Genomic DNA, 21393 nt, shown 5'->3' with positions numbered 1-21393 from the left:
TTATTTTTTCCTGGGCCACTCCCTATCTTTGTGAAGTCCTCCTGAGGCTGAAACCCCAGGGTACTACCCTGTCCTCCTTCAGATCCCTCCCTAAAGGCCCACACTTCTACCTATAAAAATAGAAGCTGCGGGGCAGCTGTATGTTTTTTAAAAATGGAACTAACATGATGTGCTTAGTATCATCCCACACATTTAATGACGTTTAGGGATAAAACTTGGATCAGCTAAAAGTGGGGGATACTCTGACTGCAGGACATCTACAGCGGATGGCTGTGTGTCCTGCTTACCAGCAGCTGGCTCAGCAGCAAATCTCCAGTTAGCCCTCCAGCTAAGGAGAAGTAATTGCTACTTTAAAAATAAACCCCAAAATGTCTGATGTGTGGTCAAATTTGGCAGACAGGATGGGCAACAGGAGGTTTACCCTGGCATCCCCACCCATCCTCCACTTCGCACAGCACAGTGCTTGCACAATCTCTGCAGTGTGTATGTGCACATGCTCTGCTCAACAAACTGCTTCCTGCTGTCCTGCAGGGTCAGCCCTTTATTGTCTGCATAATTAGAAGACCAATACATTTTAATTGGGAATTAGAATCAATTACAGTGACAGCAACAATACCATTCAGCAGCAGCTAGTGCTAGTGACATGTGTGAACTAGCTTTGTGTGCCTGTTTTTCCAGAGGAAGGATGCACCATGTGTCCATACATTATTACAAAACAGGTGTCACTTTCATGATTTAGTCATGTTACACCTTTTTTATTGCTTAGCAAAGTACAGTAGTGTCCCAGCTGGGTATTGCAAGAATATACAAGCAAAGGTCTAAACCATTTCTTAACCTGAAGGTTAAGAGATTTGAAGCATGTCTTCAAACTCATCTGAATAGTTTAAACTGGTCACATGAAGTGGTACATGGGAGAATCAATAAGAAGGTTTTACTTAGGATATTGAAATATACTCAGTATGATGTATATTTAAATAAGAAATCAAGGGGAATTTAACTCTAAAATGCAATTGAATACACACTTTTGCAAAGTAGTAAAAAGTTATTTAAAATAGGGGGGGAAGGGTATCCCGCATATTAAGATACATTTTTAAAAAAAAGTTTGTAACCTGGAACTTTCACAACATTATCGTGGATAATCAACAGAAAAGGTAGGTTGAGGAGTCATTGTGGTGCAAGATAAAGTATACTTTACAATGTGCTACAAACCTGGACAGCAGATCTTTTGGGGAGTGTTATCAGTGTCTCATTCACTGATCAGATGAGTTTTCAGTTCTAGATCAATTCACATGTATTAAAGCTAGTTGTAACATTTAGCAATGATTAATACACATCTGTTTGTTTTTTTTAAATAAGGCCCCATTCTGAAGATCTTGGGGAGAATGGTGCGGGAGAGGGGGGAAGGGTGGTGGAAATCAAATTAATGGAAGTTCTACCCAGGTAATGACTGCAGGCTTGGATCTGTAGTAATTATATTTAATCACTTTGGAAAAAAAGTTTAAAATTAGTTCATGTGCCCAAGGCCCCATTCTGAATTTTGTTTTACAATCATATTTTCCTATAAGATGTTTCTCTTGCTCCTGTTATATTGGAGACCATTCCCCGCACATTGTTAATGAAACTGACTACACACAAAATACTGTCAGATGCACTAAGCAGGCAAACTGAAAGAGGGAAAAAATGTAGTCTTTATAGTTGCTGCTTGTAACAACAGCTAGTAAGAGAAATGTCAGGCAGATGTGTGATTTAAAAGTTGATAGTGTCCCTTCAATATTGTTTGATTCAAACCTAATCAGCCTGGATGAACCATATTGCTAGAATGGGGCACTGATATACATTACTAAGCCATCTACTTTCCATTATTTTCTCCTGAATATGAAAGTAAAGCAGGAATATGTACATACTCACAGACGTACACGGGAGTTTTAAATGAAACACCAAGATGTTAGAGGTGATCAAGCGGATTACATAATTTGCCATCAGTTCAAACTAGGTTATAAGGAGAGCAAACACTAGCTACGTTTGGAAGTGCTCATAGGCAACATTCTCGTTAGTAAAAACAACGAGGAGTCCTTGGGGCACCTTAGAGACTATCGTTGCTGATACAGACTAACACGGCTATCCCTCAGATGCTTGTTAGTGTGTGTCTAGGCATATCTAACATAAACCCCATATATAAGGTGTTGACAAAAAATGAAAACCCTCTTTTCTGTAAGAGTTTGTAAACTTCGTGAGCAGTTTTAAAGCTGAATTTATTGACTTTTTGTTGGGGAGGGAGGAAACTTTAGCTAGATTAATGACCCATTTTGAACAGAAAGCAATCAACACTAGAACTGAGCAAATAATTGACTTATTAATTTGGCCCCCAAACAAAAAAAACCCCTGAAAAATAAAAAATGGTTCGATCAAACAAAAACTGCCCTTTTTAACCTAGCAAACAACAAGCCTTAGTTCAAACTGAAGCAAATGTTTTGTTTGACTCAAAACGATTTTTTCTGGGTTTTCTTTATGTTTTTGGGTGTTTCATTTCCAGTGTTCCCATGTAGTTAAATACTTTGAAGCACTCTACTTATTTTGTTGTACTTAGTACTTGTATTAAGTACATTTAAAAGTTATTTTATATAGCTTCTTTTTAGTTTGCAAGTACTTTTTCAAAATAGATTTTTGAAACAATCACATCCCTCACACCTGTCCCAGATTCTGGGGGCCCCCAGAACCCACTATCCCAGCTTGGGCGCTTCAGACCCTGAGCTCCAGCTGTCTTTTTGTTGACCCTGGTGTTGCACCACTCCAGAAGGGTGGGGGCTTTGCCCCCTTCGCATCTGATTGGTCATTCAGACGTGCGGTTGGGAGACTTGCTCCCCAGCCCAGCAGCAGTGGGGACTGCCAAGACGGAACCATCTTCAGGATGATGAGTTCGAGATTATTGAAGAGAAATGCCCACTTCATGGAATTGATGCTGTCTGTACATATTATTTTATACATCTATATAAATAAAAAAAAATTATAAATTTACTTCCCAGAGATATTTTCAGGGTTATTCCATGCTTGTGTCTATGAATAAAATTTCATTGTTGTGCTTCTCTTCCACAATGTGCTTATATTATTTAGGTAGTTGTCCGTATATTGACTAGACAATTGCAGGGAATAGGGGAGTTAAAAGTATTTGCACTTACGCTTATAAATACATAGTACTATTTCTACAGCATACTTGTAAGTACTTCTGTAATACTTCTGTAATTGGCACTTATATTTAAGTCCATTTTATCAATACTTAACCGCAACACTGTCATTTCAAAATGAACTGTTTTGACTTAAAATTCCAATTTTTTGGCAAAACTATTTGCCAGATTTGACAAGAACTAGTGAATAGGTTTCGGTGTCCTGAAAAATATTTTGCGGTGCATTTACTATTTGCTGAAAAACAAATTCATCCAGCTCTAGTCAATACCCCTAAAACAACGAGGAGCCAACTTCTGCATCAGGTCCATTGGCCTAAATGGACTTGTATCAGTGCAAGTGAGAGCAGAACGTGACCTAATTTTCAATCCAACTGCTGGTAGATTCTTAATCACAGTGGAATTGCTTGGCAAATACCACCAAAGTGTTTTTTAAAAAAATCAATTTCTACCAGCAAAAAATGACAAGTTTGTTGGATTCATTTACTTTGCCAGGCATAATTAGCTAATTTAGTATTTATACTGATGTCTTAACTAATTAGAAATGGCAGAGGTCCTTATGGTCACAGTATCTCATCTTGTTTATGTACAGAAAAATAATTCATACTGCGATAATTTATGAAAGAGTCCACCCATGGAGACACTCTAATTATCATTCAAGAAAACAAGCTTTTGATGTTGTGGAGATATTTCTTTCTCTCCAACAGGGCTGCTAATTGTAACTCCCGTCAGTGTATGAGTGGCTTTGGAGTGCGATCCCATGAAAACCTCAAACTGTTGATGAAACAGAGAATAATTGCGTTCTTGTGCATTTCTATGGCCCCTGGACTCACTCTAGGTGGAAAAATGTATAATCAAATGACCACAATTCATCTTAGTTTCCTGAAAGCAGCTAAAAGTCTAAGGTTCCCTCTGAAGAATTTAATCATGTGTAGAAAATTCATGTTAAAAACACCAGAATAATCTGTGAAAGAAATCTAATTCTTCATAATTAAATTCGATCTGAAGGAGAAACCTGTGCTCAGGGTGCTGACAGGACGCTCAGAATAGCTTTGGCAAAGCAGACTGTTCTGAACTTCCAATTTCTGTTTTTCATTTTAGTTTCAGAAGTAAACTCCTCTTCCTTTTTCCCTGAACCCCCCTCACCCAAAGCTTATCTCTTGAATTTTTGTATTTGTTGTTTGAATGCAGTCACTCTTCCCTCCTCCCCTTTTACCTCTCTTGGTCCAACATTGTCTGATCTTGTGGTTTTTTGTAACTGATGATAGGGTGTTGGTAGTGCAAGAGGTCACAGTATTGTTTGTTTGTTTTAACAGTATTAGTGCCACTGGTATGCATGTTTTACATATAAGCAAGGCAAAGTCCCTGTCCAGGAATAATGGCAAACCATGGATTTCAGAGTAGCAGCCGTGTTAGTCTGTATTCGCAAAAAGAAAAGGAGTACTTGTGGCACCTTAGAGACTAACCAATTTATTTGAGCATGAGCTTTCGTGAGCTACAGCTCACTTCATCGGATGCATAAAATGGAAAAAGCTCACGAAAGCTTATGCTCAAATAAATTGGTTAGTCTCTAAGGTGCCACAAGTAAACCATGGATTGAAGAGCATTATTTGAGGCGTTCTTGTTATTTAATTTCACAGTTTTATGGTGGTTCTTAATTACTTTTAGGCGTTTCCGTTTTAACACAATCAGAGCATGAGGGGAAGTAGCACAGATCCGAGAATGCTGAAAGAAAAGCTAATCGTGAGAAGTGGATTTTGAAGAAGGGAGAGAGGGAAGGTGATTGGGGTACAGAAAGGCTGTAGCATTTAAAATTGCACAAAGGCAGATCTGGGAGGAGAAGACAAATGCAGATGGGGGATTCTAAACTGGAATTGACTAACAACGAAAAAATAGCACCTTCTAAGCCAACAGACCTGCTCTACTTTAAAAAGGAAAAACAAATATGTTTTCCACTCTGAAACTTGCAGAGCCAGCACAATCGTGAGAGAATGAACTGAGTTATCCTGATCCTCGTGCATCAACAGAATTAACTAAGTTTCTCAGGTAAGACACATTTCTGCCATCAGGGACTCCTCTGCTACCCAAAAGAAGGCACTGGGATTGCACAGCCATCAAGAAGGGCAGAATTTTGCCCAAAAAAGAAGAATTCCAGCTGGATTTTCAGATCACAGTGTCAATTTCAGGGCTAGCAAACAATAGAAAAACAATATTTTTTCTTGGACCAAATTAAGGAAATTTGATCTGGAAATCTAGACACAAGGGGGAACAGGCACACAGCATAGAAACAGAGGCCTTAGCTAAACTGCTTTTTCCTAGTGGAAGACAAGGCCTGAGATAGAGGAAACACAACCAACGGTTTAGGGAGACAGAGAAATCCAGTTTTTGCCATAGGGTGGGTTTTACCAAACACATTCACAAACTAACTTTATGCCATAAAGCCATCAACATTCAGAGTTTCGTTCTCTATCTCAGTTGGCTGACAAGTACTTAACACACGTTATTGTGCTAGTTGAGGGCACAGATCCCCTTGCAGGAAGTACTCTGTCCCTGGCAAGATTGGGCTCTTTCTGACTGCTTTTGTACACCAAAATCACAACGAAAAATACAATGCTCAGTGGTGCTGATTTCAAGAGGTTATCATGTTGGTGGTTTTAGTGCCTTAGGAAAATAATTATGGATGAGTCCAACATAAGTAAATATTCACCATATTAAACCTAAACGTTTTGGTGCTTAAAATCCATGCTCCTTCAATCCGTGTATTTCTTTGCGTGAGCTACTGAAGGCAAACGCCGTATTGTTTCCACTAATGTTAACGTTGTCAATAAGTTTCTTTTGTTAATGTTCTCACTAAGCCTTCTTTGCAACTGCAGTTTGAATACTAATATCCTAATGTCCTTTAAGAGAGACACTTGTAGGTATGATAATTATTGTCAAGAATCCCTGCCACACAGAACCCTGGCACTGTGACGTGCACACATCAGCCACAGAATTCCAATTTCTATAATGACACAGTGATATGAGGGCAATGTCACCTCGGTTATCTCGACATTGCAAGGATGCATCTTTCTGCCAACTCAATTCTGAGCCCTAAGAAGTCACAACATCAACACAGTGCTGGGTTCTCATGAGGATATGCTTGTTATTAAAAAAAAAAAAGACAACTGATGTTCTGACAGGGATATTTCCCCAAGGTGGCATAGGCAGAGCAGACAAATGAAATCCTATGGAGTGACAGCTATCCCTGGCAGCTGAAAGAAGGTCTGCTAAGTGACTGTAGAAACAACTTCCAAATGCTGCAACCTTCACTCCCAGAATGTGGCTAACCCGCATAGTTCTGAATCCACAAAGAGGGAATGCAGGGTCTTCCACATGCAGTTACTTTACTCCATGCTACCTCAAGAGAGGAGCAAGTGATGTAGGCCACAGTCAGTGGCCCAGACGTCTGTCACTGTACAGACCCAGCAGTCTAGACCCAGCTAAACTACCCCTCAACTGTATTACAGTGCCTGCTCTACGGTAGTAACAGCCACAGCGCTGCTCAGTGCCAAGCCGCTGTGAGGAAGGACTCCTTTTCCATCTCCCACACCTTACCGCTCCTGTACAAAGCCAGTTTACATTGGCCTGGTACAGGCAAGGCAGAATTCTGCTGTCAGCCTCGCAGGGTTACCTGGCAAGTGAAAAACACAAAGACATAAACTAGGGAATTCATCTCTGCATTCCTCTGGTATCAACAGATTTGGGCCAGATGCACGCCTCTTGTCACTCCATAGGTAGCAATGGAATAATACTAGGGATATATGTGGCCTAGTAACTACAGGTTTGTAATTTTTTTTGTTAATATTTTTTAAAATAAAAATTGTTCCTTTGGGACGCTAGCAGCAGTTTGCCTCCACGCTAGCTCCCGTAACCCCCCACAAAGCAATTTTATTAATCATAGCCAGGTCAGGAAAGTCAAAGCTGTTAGATGCTGCTATTGGGACATATTTCCATTAAAAAGATATTGTACAAACACCATCGATGGTTAGTATACTGAGAACAGTGTGGCAACAATCGCTATAACCATTATATTAAACTCCTGTCTAAATAAATCCAACTCCAACATCACAAATATAAGAAAAGAAAAATAAGCAAGCTTAAAGTGACGGAGATAAACCACTCTCTTTACTCACCCAGGTGAAAAATAAAGCCACACTTCCATTTAAAGGAGGGAGAAAAAGGTGACAGCTTTTTTTAAAAAAATGACATTTTCATCTGCTTTCTAGAAGTAACTCTATCCATTAGAACTTTTATCAGTTGCGGGAGGTTGTCTGACTAAGAACACCTTTTTAACTCTAAAAGGCCTGTGAAAAGACTGCTTCCCATTTAAAAAGCAGAATGCTATTATCTAAAATTTGGGTAGCTAGTAACTGACTGAACATAAAGATTGCTCAGTGCTTTAAATGTATCCTCCTTATATTTCTCTAAGTTTATTTTAAAACCAAAGGTTGCAAAAGGAGGCTGAACTTTCTAACAAGCTGATAACTCCAGTAGTTTGACCTTCCAACACTGCATGAGAGTCCAATCATATTCCTTCATCCAAGAATGAGTCTTCCTCCTCAATTTAATGGAATTTCTGCATGCAGATTGAGCAGGAAGACGGCTCTGTACTCTCCTACTGGGAAAGGGACATTTAAAGTCATGCAGCTGGCAGCTTACATATCAGAGAGGAAGTGATTAGACAACAGAGCTTACTTAGCTACTTGTCACCATGTAAAATGTCAACTATGCTCCTTTGCCTTCAGGTTCCTAGAAATCCAATTTAAGTAGAGAACATTCAATGGGTGCTTGTATTAACTTAGTATTGAAGATAAGTATAACCATGAAGTTTCTAGGTGCCTAAAAAGCATCACAATTTAATGCAATTAAATACATTACAATTTACTGCTCATTGTATTTTGTTTCTCCATTTTTTTGTATTAGCAGCAAAGGAGGTTATTCTACCCCAGATGACCTTAAGTATTATTTCCAAAACTGATCAAGATTAGCATCAATAAACTCAACGTTTAGGTCAATATTAGGAGCTATAAGAAAAAAAGATTACTTGAAAATGCAGATATTGCCAAATCCAACAATCCCAACCTAACATGTAGCTCACTCAGAGCAGGATTAGGTTCCTCTGAGCGCCAAATCCTAGGCTCTTATTCAGCAAAGTATTTAAGCATATTAGCAAAAATGTTTAAACTTTGGGAATGCTTAAAAGTACCTTGCTAAATTCATGCCCCTTCTCATTACCATTTTAACTTGCGCTCACACATGTAGAACTCCACATCTCTGCTCTGCAGGATCAAACTCCATGTCTACTTTTTTTCAAAAGAAGAAAGGATAGTTTTCATGTAGTTCTCTCACACACACACTCCAACCCACCTCCAAGTTATTCAGAGGTCTCAGGAGTAACTGGAGTCTACAGGGAGCGTCAACAACAATGAAAGCTAGCGTATCAGGTTTGAGGTCTACACTTCAAAGGCTCTCATAATCTTAGAGCTAGGTGAGCTATCTAGCTTTGGTGCAGAGACAGCAGTCTGGGGTGGAGAGAACCCACATCTTAATGAAGACAAGCTGATTAACTTTCCCAGTGCTAGTTGTGCCTACTTCAGACACTGCGCTTTGGGGGCTGGAGTGTAGTGAAAACCTTTTCTGACACTAAGCAGCTCTGGAACAGAGGTGGTGTTTTGAAGACCCCTAGACATTGAAGATATTTTGGTTAGCCAGCAGAGGCTGTGCCCCATAATTAGGGGATCGAGAGCACAATCAACACAGTAGCACATGGTGCCATGCCCCGGCAAGTGCCAGATTAGGGATTTATCAGAAAGACACAATAAAGCCCTGGGGCAATAATCAAATCTCAGTTAAATGAGAATATAATCAGGATTGTGCAGAACACAGTACATATATAAATTGCCCCTTTTTTGGCCTAAGTGGCTAGCCACTATTTGGGGCGTTTCCAGGATGTTTCCACTGGAGGAAGAAATTGATTATAAGAGTCAGGTATTTCCTCGTGTACCTTCTTTTTATATAAACAGGATTGCACCTCAGTCCTATTTCCCTGATTACAGTAGAAACAGACAGGAGGCAGGCAGTTTCCATTCTAAGAAATCTAAGCCTGTCCTTCCAACAAGTACTGGGCCTCTGCTCCCTCTTGGGTCACACTCACAACTGCATCTCTTGCTTTCTGCCTTGCATACACATCTGCAACCAATCAAATCGGCTAGCTCATCAATCAGCATTAACACCTTCCAGCATAATATTTTCAATTAAATAAATTATTCAATCACAAGAGTAAACACGTATGTATACCCTGCTATGTGCTTCAAAAACATGGACTAGGTGGTGAATATTATTTTTTTATTGCCTGATGGTTATGTAAAATTTTGTAATAACCTTGGATTTAAAGCGACATTAATGAAAGACACTGTGCTGCATATTTAAAAGGAAGACATTGGTAAACTTGCTTAAATTTAGTTTTAACGATCAAGGTCTCATGTTCCATATGATCTATTATAATATTCAGATAATAAATTATGTACCCTTGAAAAGATATATGAGCAAGTTTCAATCAGGAGAATAACATTTAAAAAAAAATTCAGCCAATGTTATTAAGCACCTTATTTTTGAAATATAATGAACAGCTGACTCATAATGAGAACAGCTTCTTACCTTTTGAACATGCCGTCTGGTGGGCTGAGCGGAAAAGGATTGAGTTTTTCTTTTGAGGCTCAGCATGGTGTTTTAAAGAGTACAAGATGAATTGTTGCGATTTACTTTGATCTGACATAACTTTGTTTCTAGGATGTCTCCGTGCTCTATTTGATAGTTTTTTTCTACAGAGGATTATATCTTTTCCCTCCTCATTTCAAGATTAATGGCTGGCTGTAAAAAAAAAAAAAAAATCCATTGCAAAAAGTTTCCATACTGGTACAGAGCATATGTATTTGCGGAAAGCACTATAAAACAGTTAAAGGCCATATATATTTTAAGTAAACAGAGTTTATTAAATTGTGCATTCTGTGGAGTTTACTGCATTCTTGTCATTTTGCACTGACTGATCAGTCCAGTTATTTCTTTACATAAGAACAGTCTTCTCTACATAGCAATTCTGGAGCAGTTCAGTCTTGCCCATTATATTTCCAAAGGAATCTTCCAAATGAAGGAAGGAAATAACTCTGTATCACAGCTAAGCAGATTAACGTTTCTCTATAAATACAATCTCTTGTAATGCAGCACCATTCTACACATCATTCTTTCCTGCACTGCAATGGAATCATGGTGCAACATGAATGGCACTGGCCTTTAGCTCTAAGTCACTTTTTTAAATCTAGCATTAGCAGTGACAGAACATAATACAAGGGTTGATTTCTCACCTATGCAAAGTGAGTGGATTGTCTCAGATCAATTTCTAATAGAGAAGTATTCATATCACATATCACCACCACTCCGTTTGGTACCTTAATTGTCAGTTGCAGAGAGATCAAGAATGGAAAAGGAGACTAAATTAACCTAGTATAACTGACTCCGTTGCAAGGTGTCACTCCAAACGTTGTGATACACCAGTTCCCCAAATGTAGCATGCTGGTTATACACAGCCATTGTAGGCACGCCAAGCTGAAGGCTTTAAGCTCTTGCTGTGCTCCCAAGAACACTTGCACATTTCAAATAAGACAGAGGATTTCTTGATTATTGGAGGTTAACATGGTGCCCAGTAACAACCCAACAGGTTCACTACAGTATGTTCATTAGTCCTAATTCCTCTAAGGCCAGGTTGAGAAGGAAAGAGCAGATTAGAGGAAGTTTACACTGCCAATCTGACAACTTTCATCTTTGTTTTTAGACCAGCTAAAATGTTGGTTTAGAGCTGGAGCCTGTAAAGTGCTGAATGTTCTGGCCCTGACCTAGCAAAGCACTTAGCTTAATTTTCAGCACATAAGCAGTCCCACTGAAGTCAGAATCCTTAGGAAGAAGTTACAATTCATCAATATTGTTCAGGTGAAAATATTACAAAATACCATTTTCACTCATTATTGTGCCCAAAACATAAGAGCCACAAAAGTGCCAATGTGACTTAGGAGCCTAAGGCCCATAGAAAGTCAATGGAATTTAGGTTCCAACATGATTTAGGTGCTTTTGAAAATTTTACCCACTTTCAAGTAGGTTGGGCTCTAAATTAATATTGTGTAAAATACATTTTATAAAACCCAATATGTTTTCACAGATTAAATGAGAGAGAGACAGACACAGACAATATTCCTTTAAGGGTTCCGCCAAGAGGCGGAAACTAGATCGACGGGAGAATTCTCCCATCAACCTGCCCCTGTCTACACTGGGGGTTGGGTCCTCCCTACGCATACGCAAAGTACGCAGCTTCATAGGGCACCAGGAAATTTGGGGCACCAAATTTCCTGGTGCCCTGCACAGCTGTGTGCTGCTCCAGCCCCTGCCCCACCTCTTCCCCATGGTCCCCGCCCTGCCCCGCCCCTGCCCCGCCCCAGCCCCGCCTCTTCCCACCCCTGCTCCACCCCAGCCCCCACTCCCGAGGGCTGCAGCAGGGCCGGGCCTGCACTCACTGGTGGCAGGAAGTGCAGCAACCCAGCTCCAGCTGCGCTGCCGGTGAGTGCTGTGGGGGCAGGTCCCCCCTGCTCCCCAAGCCAGCCCCATCCCCACCCCCACGGAGGCCTGGGCCAGCCTCATCCCCACCCCCATAGAGCTTGGGGGCCCCCCCACACCCCTGCGGGGGGGCTGCGTAGGGCCCCAGAATAGCTAGCGACGGCCCTGTGTTCAAGGGTGTGGATTTTTCCACACTCTGAGCAAAGTAGTTTATACTAACCTAATTTCCTGATGTAGACCAGGCCTATGATAGCAAGTATCTAAGTACCTCAGTCTCATAGCTATTTCCTTTCTTCACTTCACAATGTGCTGGAAGTAGACAAAACTAAACAACATTTTAAAAATCAACCTCATTGTGAAGTCTCAGTTAGTGAAGACATCTAATGTACAGCAGCAAGTCTCCAATGTGTTTTTCCCCTTACTGTTTCTGTCATAAAGAGCCAAAAAGGTATCAAGTGCATCCTGTGCTGTCATTTGTTTCTCAGTAGGGGAAGTTAGAGGACCTCTTCGCTGACTCTGACATTGATTCTACATTCATTACTTTAATTCTCTCATTGAACTATCTTGTTCCCAGTGTTTCCACAAGAGGTACTTAAAAGCTGTCCCCAACTGTGCACACACTTCTTTATAGTGAGACAGAAGGTGTTAAAAAGATACAATGAGACTCCTGTGGGTTCTCATTTTGATAAGTCAGACAGAGTCGTGTCAGCTTAAATTTGACAAAATGGTTTTAAATTTGTATTTGTGGCAAGAACGTACTAATAGAATTGTTCATTTAGAGAATGTTTAATGGGGAAGGAGAAAAAGGGAAAGACGAATTCAAAAAACGGGTGCTTTTTCTTGTTCAGTTGAACTTTCCTTGTGAACTACAAGTAATGTATCACTGACTATTCAAATGCATTGCACCTTTTTATCACCTCAGCCCTGAGCACCCATTGTTACAGTGATGGGCACCGAATAAGACATGTGACTAATACATTTTAATGCACTTAGAAGTCTTGGTAAAAAAACATTTATCAGACAGAGCATTTTAATAAAAAAATCAAGTTAAGAGTTTGCATATTCTTACAGTTTTTGCAAAGCAGAACTGAGTTTCACCCAAATTAAGATTTTAAGAGGCTTCAGAAACATGGTTCAAAAACATTTGTTATGGTGGAATTGTTTGCCACTTTATAAGAGACATCAAAGGAGAAAAATTTAAATCTTAATAATCCTCCAAAATATCCTGATTTGATTACTTGACCCTGGTATCAAACTATTTTGGAATAGCCGCATTCAGCAATGCTAATGTGTCATAAGTATTTCCTGGATATCTGCATTTACTAATCATAGTGGAAAACTACCAAAGATACTGGGACATTTTAATACGTGGTACTAGCAGCAACCAAAAATCAATGGAAGTAGTGTTGCTGCTTTGCCCTACTTATAATTTATTATTCCATATTATTAGTCAGAGCTAGAGCAGGTCAAACATATTGGCTGAATAATTTAGTCAATTTCATAATATATTTTCAATAAATTATTCCATTTTTTTATTATTTGTGCAGTTTTAGCATGACACGATACAGTTTTCAACCATTTATTCAGTGAATTTTAAGACAACGTTTAATAGCTTATTCAAAAAAAATTAAGCAATTATTCACCCAGGCCCGATCAAAAACTCAAAACTGCTCTTTTCACAAAATAATATATTGTTATTGGCAACATGTCACCAGGTGACACTGCGCAGTCTGTCTAGTTTTATCTTGGCATACGAGCAAATGTTCAGCTGTGGGAAGAAATGTGGTGGTGATTGTAGTTTTTGTTATGCAAGGTTATGAGCAGAGAGAGCTGAGCAGCAGCAAAAGAGTGTGCTCTCTACCTTGGTCTCTGATTGGAGTCAATTCTTGAAGTACATGGGAACTGGGCATTTTGTCTCAGGCTGAAAGGAAGAACTGTCCTGCATGCTGTTTGACCATCTCATTTCAGGACTTATGTATGTATGTAAATAAAATAACTTCCACTTAGACATGGGTGGCGCATAATGGAGGCTAGGGGCGGCTAAGCCTCCCCAAACCTCACGCCACTGGGTGGAGGGCAGTGGCAGATTTGGGGGCCCCTTAAACATCCCCTCTGCCACAGCCCCGGGGCTGGAGGAATTCTTGCTCCCCACCATGGCCCTGGACCCTTTTCCGATCTCAAGAACACAGCAGGGGAGGGAGGTGGGGCCTCAGGGGAGATGAGGTGGAGTGGGGGTGGAACGGGGCAGGCCACAGGGGAAGAGGCAGAACAAGGACAGGGCTGTGTGTGGAATAGGGCGGGGTCACAGGGAAAGGGGCAGAACATGGGAGGGGCTCTGGGCCTCCCGCCCCAGCTGGGGCCATGGGAAAGAGGGGCCGAGCTCTCAGCCCCTCCCACCCCCGCCCCAGCTGGGGCCATGGTAGAGAGGGGCTGAGAGCAGCAAGCAGGGGCGGGGCCTTGGCCATAAGAGGCGGGGCCATGGCTGGAAGAGGAAGGGTAGAGCTAGCCTCCCCAAGGGGAAGCTTCACCCACCACCCATGCACTTTAGAATATACCTGTACTCAGTGTCACTGATTTATCCTCCAGTGCGAAGCCAACCTGCAAGACCTTGGACATCTCCCACCACATAATCTTTTAAAAGAAAATTTAAAGCCTCCAATTCTCCCCCCTCCCCCATACAGAAGTATTCTGTTTGGTTATTTAAGAGATTTCTTTTCCTTAAAGTGGAATATTTGCACATATGCAAAGTCCCAAACTGAGCCCTCCAGAGGCTGAAATTTTGTCTGTCCACATGGTAGGAACAGCACATACAGCAGAAGTGCAGGCTTCTCTTTATCCCTCAACTGGATGAAAGTATCACCAAGGAGTGAGAAGTTACTTCAACCTCTATGGCCTCTCTCTGAGGCTGCCAGCAAAAGGTACAAATTGTGACAGCAACTCATCACACGTACCCATAGGGAGCAGTGGTTTCAATCATCTTTGGTAGGTAAGTAATAGTACCCTGCTCACAAGCAAGCCATAGATTTCATGGTGAGTTACACATGCTGAATCAGGATAGGGAGGGTGATTCTCCTTTCACCTACAGCAGAGTAAAATAAGGAGCAATTGCACTGAAACCAACAGAATTACATCAGTGTAAATGAGAGGAGAACCGGGTGCAGTGAATAGCTGTGTCGAGGTAGTATCCCCACCTAGCAGTGCAGGGGATACTGGCTGCTATTAATGTTTGTATCCATTAATTTATTGCTCCAGAAAGGTACCACATTGACAACTCTTAAATCTAACTATTTGCTATCCAGAGGACTGGCACAGCTAAGCTGCAGCACTGTTCTATTAAATCGAAAACCTCTTCTATAAATATGAATTAATAATAAAAGATTCTAACTCCAAGTTGGAGGTACTGCCTCTGGGGCCAAGATGACTGGTCTCTCCATTCAGTCCTTTGTATCTATTCTGAAACCACCACTGCCTAGTTTGCAAAAGCTAAAAAGCAACAATAGTAAGAGGCCAATGTGTCTCCAACAGGAGCTCTTTAATGACCTGAACATTTTTTAAAAACGAAGCTTACAGAAAGCGGAAAGTGGACAAATTGCTGAGGAGGAGTACAAAAAAGCTCAAGCATGTAGGGACAAAATCAGAAAGGCTAAGGCACAGAATGAATTACACCTAGCAGGAGACATAAAAAGAAATGAAAACAGGTTCTATAAATACATTGGAGCAAGAGAAAGATGGGGAAAAGAGATAACTAATGCCACCAAGAAAGCTGAGGTGTCTAATCCCTGCTTCAGTCTTCACTAAAAAGGTTAACAGTGACCAGATACTCAACACAATTAATATTAACAAGGGGAGAGAAATGCAAATGAAAATAGGGAAAGAACAGGTTAAAGAATATTTAGGTAAGTTAGATGTGGCAGGACCGGATGAAGCACCCCTAACGTACTTAGTGAACAAACTGAAGCAATATCAGAACTGTTAGCAATTATCTTCAAGAATTCATGGAGGATTCAGGTGAGGTCCAAAAGAATAGGAAAGGGGCAAACACAGTAACTATCTTTAAAAAGGGGAACAAAGAGGAGAATTAGAGACCAGTCAGCCTTTCAATACCTGGAAAGATTCTGGCACAAATTATTAAACAATCAATTTATAAGCCCCTAGAGGATAATAGGGTCATAAGGAAGAGTCACATGGATTTGACAAGAGAAATTAGACTAGTTTGGTATGATTTGTTTTCTTTGACAGGGTTACTGGCCTAGTGGTTGGGGGAAAGCAATAGACATGGTATATTTTGATTTTAGTACAGTAATTTTGATTTTAGTTTACTAAGGCATTTGACACAGTACCATTGTCATGAGAAAACTAGAAAAATGTGGCCTAGAGGAAATTACTATAAGATCAGGAGGTCATTGCTCCCCTCTACATGGCACTGGGGAGGTCTCAGCTAGAATACTGTATAGAGTTTTGGTTACCACACTTTAAGAAAGATGTGGACAAACTGGAGAGAGTCCAGAAGAGAGCAACCAAAATGATCAAAGGTTTGAAAAACCTTATCTATGAGGAAAGGTTAAAAAAAAAAAACTGGCCAAGTTTAATCTTGAGAAAAGAAGACTGTTAAGGCTGTTGTAAAGAGGACAGTTATCAATTGTTCTTCATGTACACTGAAGGTAGGACAAAAAGGAAAGGGCTTAATCTAGAGCAAGGGAGATTTAGGTTAGATATAATTGGAAAGTTTTTCCTAATAAGGATAGTTAAGTACTGTAATAAGTTACCAAGGGAAACTGTGGAATCCCTACCATTGGAGGTTTTAAAGCACAAGTTAGAGAAACATCTGTAAAGGATGATCTAGGTATACTTGGTCCTGTTCTAAGGTGCAGGGGAGGACTAGATGACTTCTTGAGGTCCTTTCTAGCCCTTCATTTCTATGACTGATTTATATTTGATTATGAAAGGTCTTTGTTTGCTGGACAAACATTGAGGTTTCTAATGGTCTGTCAATGATCTCGTTACCATACATAGCACACTCAGTGAATGCATGATTAGAACTCATGCCCCGCATCTTTATATATAAATTACACTTCATATTGGCAATAAAAGTTATCCAGGCAGATGCATGTTTTCCATTTTTGTCACAGCACACTACAGTAGGTTTTAAAAACGTGTTTTTTCCAGACTGAAAAAGATTTCATAAATACCAAATTTAAACTAAACTCTTTCAATACATAGCTTTGAATGGGAAAAAATTCTTAGTGACCTTCCCTTCTAGAAGAGTGATTCAGATGAACCCTGCATCTGGCTAAAAGTCCCTTGATGCAGCATGCTGCTTAGTAGTCCAATCAGGAAATCACAAGCTAGAGTTATGTTCCTAAATGGGCAAGCCTTTGACCACTACTAAAGAGAAATGACAATCTAGTCCAAGGGAAACCTTGAGTTTTAACTGAGATTTATACAGATGAAGTACAGAATGGATGTGTGAAAAGTTTTCACACCCGTCTTCAGCACTGTGTGCTATTTTAATTTAACAACTTTTTATTTAGTAATATCAGCTCTCAAGATACCTTTGGCCACTCCAACTTGTTCCCCTGGTATGTCTTATACAAAAAAATCAGGCAACTAGGGATAGCTCAGTGGTTTGAGCATTGGCCTACTAAACCCAGGGTTGTGAGTTCAATCCTTGAGGGGGGCCATTTAGGGATCTGGGGCAAAAATTGGGGATTGGTCCTGCTTTGAGCAGGGGGTTGGACTAGATGACCTCCTGAGGTCCCTTCCAACCCTGATATTCTATGATTCTATGAACTACAGCTACATAAGCATAACTGGGAGGGGGCGGGGCAGGGATTGTACCTTCAGAAGACCAAATGGGCCCCTATTTTCAGAAACAGTCACTAAATTTGCCTCCACTAAACTTACCACATTTGTCAATGGTCTGGAACTTGACAATTGTTTATGAAATTCTTTTGCCATACTATTGAATTTCTGCCTGTCACAAGAAAAGCAGACATGAAAACTCATCTTTCAGCTGACAGCTATTTCATTTACTATCTCCTTTACTCTTCCATTTAGGCATAACAGCATAAGAGAGCCCTAATGATGATCTAATGATTCCATCAGCTAAAGCATTTATTAAAAAGATTGAAACCCATAGTCAATGAAGCACAGAGTCTAAAAGCAAAAGGAAGCTTCCACAGTTCTTACTTGCAGAGCACATCCTGGCGGTACTCAGGAATTGGATGACCCTTTCTCTAATTTAAAAAGCTATTTCTCATGGCAGTGGTGGATGAGGGAATTCTGCAGCACGAAGTGTCTATTTTCATGTCAACAGCCAAGACACCCTTATAGCCCTTACCTTTTCCATAAGGGTGCTAGTACCTGAATACAGAGAACAAAGCAGCACATTGGAGGAGACAGTGTGAACACACTGGACTGGACAAGGAGAGCAGCACATTTTGGGCACGCTATAAATAGTACAGCTGGTTCACAATCGGTCCTCAAAATCGTTTTTAATATTTTGTGGACACTGCCCCAAAATCCCCACACATAATACTTTGAAATACAAATACAAATACAAAAGAACAAAACTTCTCAGCTTTCTGAAAGAAAAAAAAGGTTTTCTTAAAAACAACCTGAAAAGTAGTTGTTTTTCATGAAAATTAATTTTTAAAAATCCTTAAAATCATGTGAAAAACTCTCATTCTTTATCCAGTTGGCCAGTTTTCAAAAAAAGCGGAGTACCCACAGCCCTTACTGATTTCTCTGGGAGCTGGGCAGTTCTTGTGAATCTGGCCACTTCATTTAGGCACCTAAGTGGAAGCAGAGTTCTTTTGAAACTCTGAGTCAACAACAAGCTGTATGACACAGGAAACTAGCCCCATTTATATCAGCTGAGCTACCAGCCCTCAACACACTCGAAAAGAACTTTTGCAAGCTCAACACACTTACTGTAAATCCCATCAGAGTTTACTGCTGCCAAAGCAACTCCCTGTAAAATGGCCAAAGAGCACTAGAACCAATCTGTGCTACTGTCCAGGGATGCAACAATAAGACTGATTAACTGCAGGTTATTTTATCTGCTGATTACAGTCCATTTAAGTTCTAAATTCTAATGCCTTGGAAAATTTCATAAAAGTTGTTCTTACATTTGTACATGGAAAATGCTTGATCTGCATATGAAAGTGACATTTATTCAAACAAATATGGGGTCTAAGGCTTAAATGTTCAAAAGCATTTACTATTTGTGTGCATGCCTCAATCTGAGACCCTTTGGCTTTGATTTTCAGAGATGCTGCAAACCTGCAGCTCCCACTGGCTTCAATTAGAGCTGCACGTGGTGAGCACCCCTGCAAAAAAGAAAGTCAGAATATTCAAGTTGGGCATCCAAAAACTTAGGCACTTGTAATCAGGGTCATCTTTTAAACATTTTGACACAAACCTCCCTCAATTGCATGTGTAAGTGCTGTCAGCATGTACGAAAAGTCAGGGGACTGAACATGAAAACGAGTCACAGTTTAGAGACTGCACTGAAGCCTCCTTGAAATCATGTTACCATGTGTCCATACTTTCAAAGACCACCTATGTTTACACTATGATTGAACATTGAAAGTATAGGTATTTAAAAACAAAATTCATGGCAAATTCAGCTAGAATTTCAACTATGAAAATCAACTCTAAAAATATTGTGGGGTTTCTTCTTGATATTGTCTTACTGATTCTATATCAAAGTTGCTCAATTTCAAAATAAAAAAAAATCCTCCCCCACCCCAACCGCTGTCCTGCAAAGTCTGCTAGAGCTAGGAGAGTCAAGGTGGATTCTTTCCACACTGGGCCGCTAGGGGTGGACCAATCATTGTGAGCCCAGGAGGCCACACCCACTCTTCTCTGCTGCCCATGCTCCAAGTGGAAAACTCAGATAAAAGGAGGCAGCTCAGGCCAGTTGGGGGAGGGTGTGTGGATGGAAGGGAGCACCTCCTCCAGGGGTACCTGTAGCGCCCCTGGTGGTAAAGCCCAGTGACCTGGACTACCCACCAGCCACGGAGGCTGCCGTAGAAACCGAGCCACCCCCCATTGAGGAAGCTGCCTAAACTATGCCCCAGTCCTGAGAAATGTGAGGTCTATAGACTGATTGTTTGCTTACCTTGCCCCGCCCAGGGGTTGCAGCCTCCTTGCTGCTTTGCCCTGACCAGGGGGCTAATTCCCCAGAGGGTTTGATTGTTTTGCTGCTCAGAATCCACAAAATACCCATTTAGGTGACCCCATGTGGGGCTGGGCCACACTTGGCAAAGATCACCTGCTTAATGGGGAAGCCCACAACTGAGCCGCAGAGCCGGCCACCCCCATACTGGGCTCAGTAATGATTTTATCAGTAATGATTTTGTGTTTTCTTCCATGTCATAAATAGCAAGGTTAAATAGTGTAGAGCCAAAAACCGATCTCTGCGGGACCCACTTGAAATGTACTGGTTCAATGACAATTCCCTGTTTACAGTTACATTTTGAAAACTATCAACCAGTTTTTAATCCAGTTAGTGTGTACCATGTTGATTTTGTATCATTCTAATTGCTCAATCAAAATGGCATGCAGTACCAAGACAAATACCTTATATGGAAACATAGAAATGTGGGGCTGGAAGGCACCTTGAGAAGTCATCAAGTCCACCTCTCTGTGCTATGGCAGGACCAAGTAAATCTAGACCATTTCTGCAGAAAAGGACCTGGGGATTATAGTTGACGAGAAGCTGGATATGAGTCAGCAGTGTGCCCTTGTTGCCAAGAAGGCCAACGGCATATTGGGCTGTATTAGGAGCATTGCCAACAGATCGAGGGAAGTGATTATTCCCCTTTACTCGGCAATGGTGAGGCCACACCTGGAGTATTGCGTCCACTTTTGGTCCCCCCACTACAGAAGGGATGTGGATAAATTAGAGAGAGTACAGTGGAGGGCAACAAAAAGGATTAGGGGGCTGGGGCACATGACTTATGAGGAGAGGCTGAGGGAACTGGGGTTATTTAGTCTACAGAAGAGAAGAGTGAGGGGAGATTTGATAGCAGCCTTCAACTGAAGGGGGGCTCCAAAGACGATGGAGCTTGGCTGTTCTCAGTGGGGGCAGATGACAGAACAAGGAGCAATGGTCTCAAGTTGCAGTGGGGGAGGTCTAGGTTGGATATTAGGAAACACAATTTCACTAGGAGGGTGGTGAAGCACTGGAATGGGTTACCTAGGGAGGCGGTGGAATCTCCATCCTTAGAGGTTTTTAAGGCCTGGCTTGACAAAGCCCTGACTGGGACGATTTCATGGGTGTTGGTCCTGCTTTGAGCAGGGGATTGGACTAGATGACCTCCTGAGGTCTCTTCCAACCCTAATATTTTATGATACTATAATCCCTGGGGAGGTGTTTGTCTAACCTGTTCTTAAAAACCTCTAATGATGGGGATTCTACAACCTCCCTTCGAAGCCTATTCTAGAGATTGACTGTCCTTATAGTTAGAAAGTTTTTCTTAATAGCTAACCTAAATTTCCTTGCTGCAGATCAAGCCCATTAGTTTTTGTTCTACCTTCAGTGGACATGGAGAGCAATTGATCAGTT

Source organism: Natator depressus, chromosome 10 (genome assembly GCF_965152275.1).
Source record: "Natator depressus isolate rNatDep1 chromosome 10, rNatDep2.hap1, whole genome shotgun sequence".
NCBI classification, from domain to species: domain Eukaryota; kingdom Metazoa; phylum Chordata; order Testudines; family Cheloniidae; genus Natator; species Natator depressus.
The sequence above is the reverse complement of the archived record's forward strand: the minus strand, read 5'-3'. Positions refer to the sequence as shown.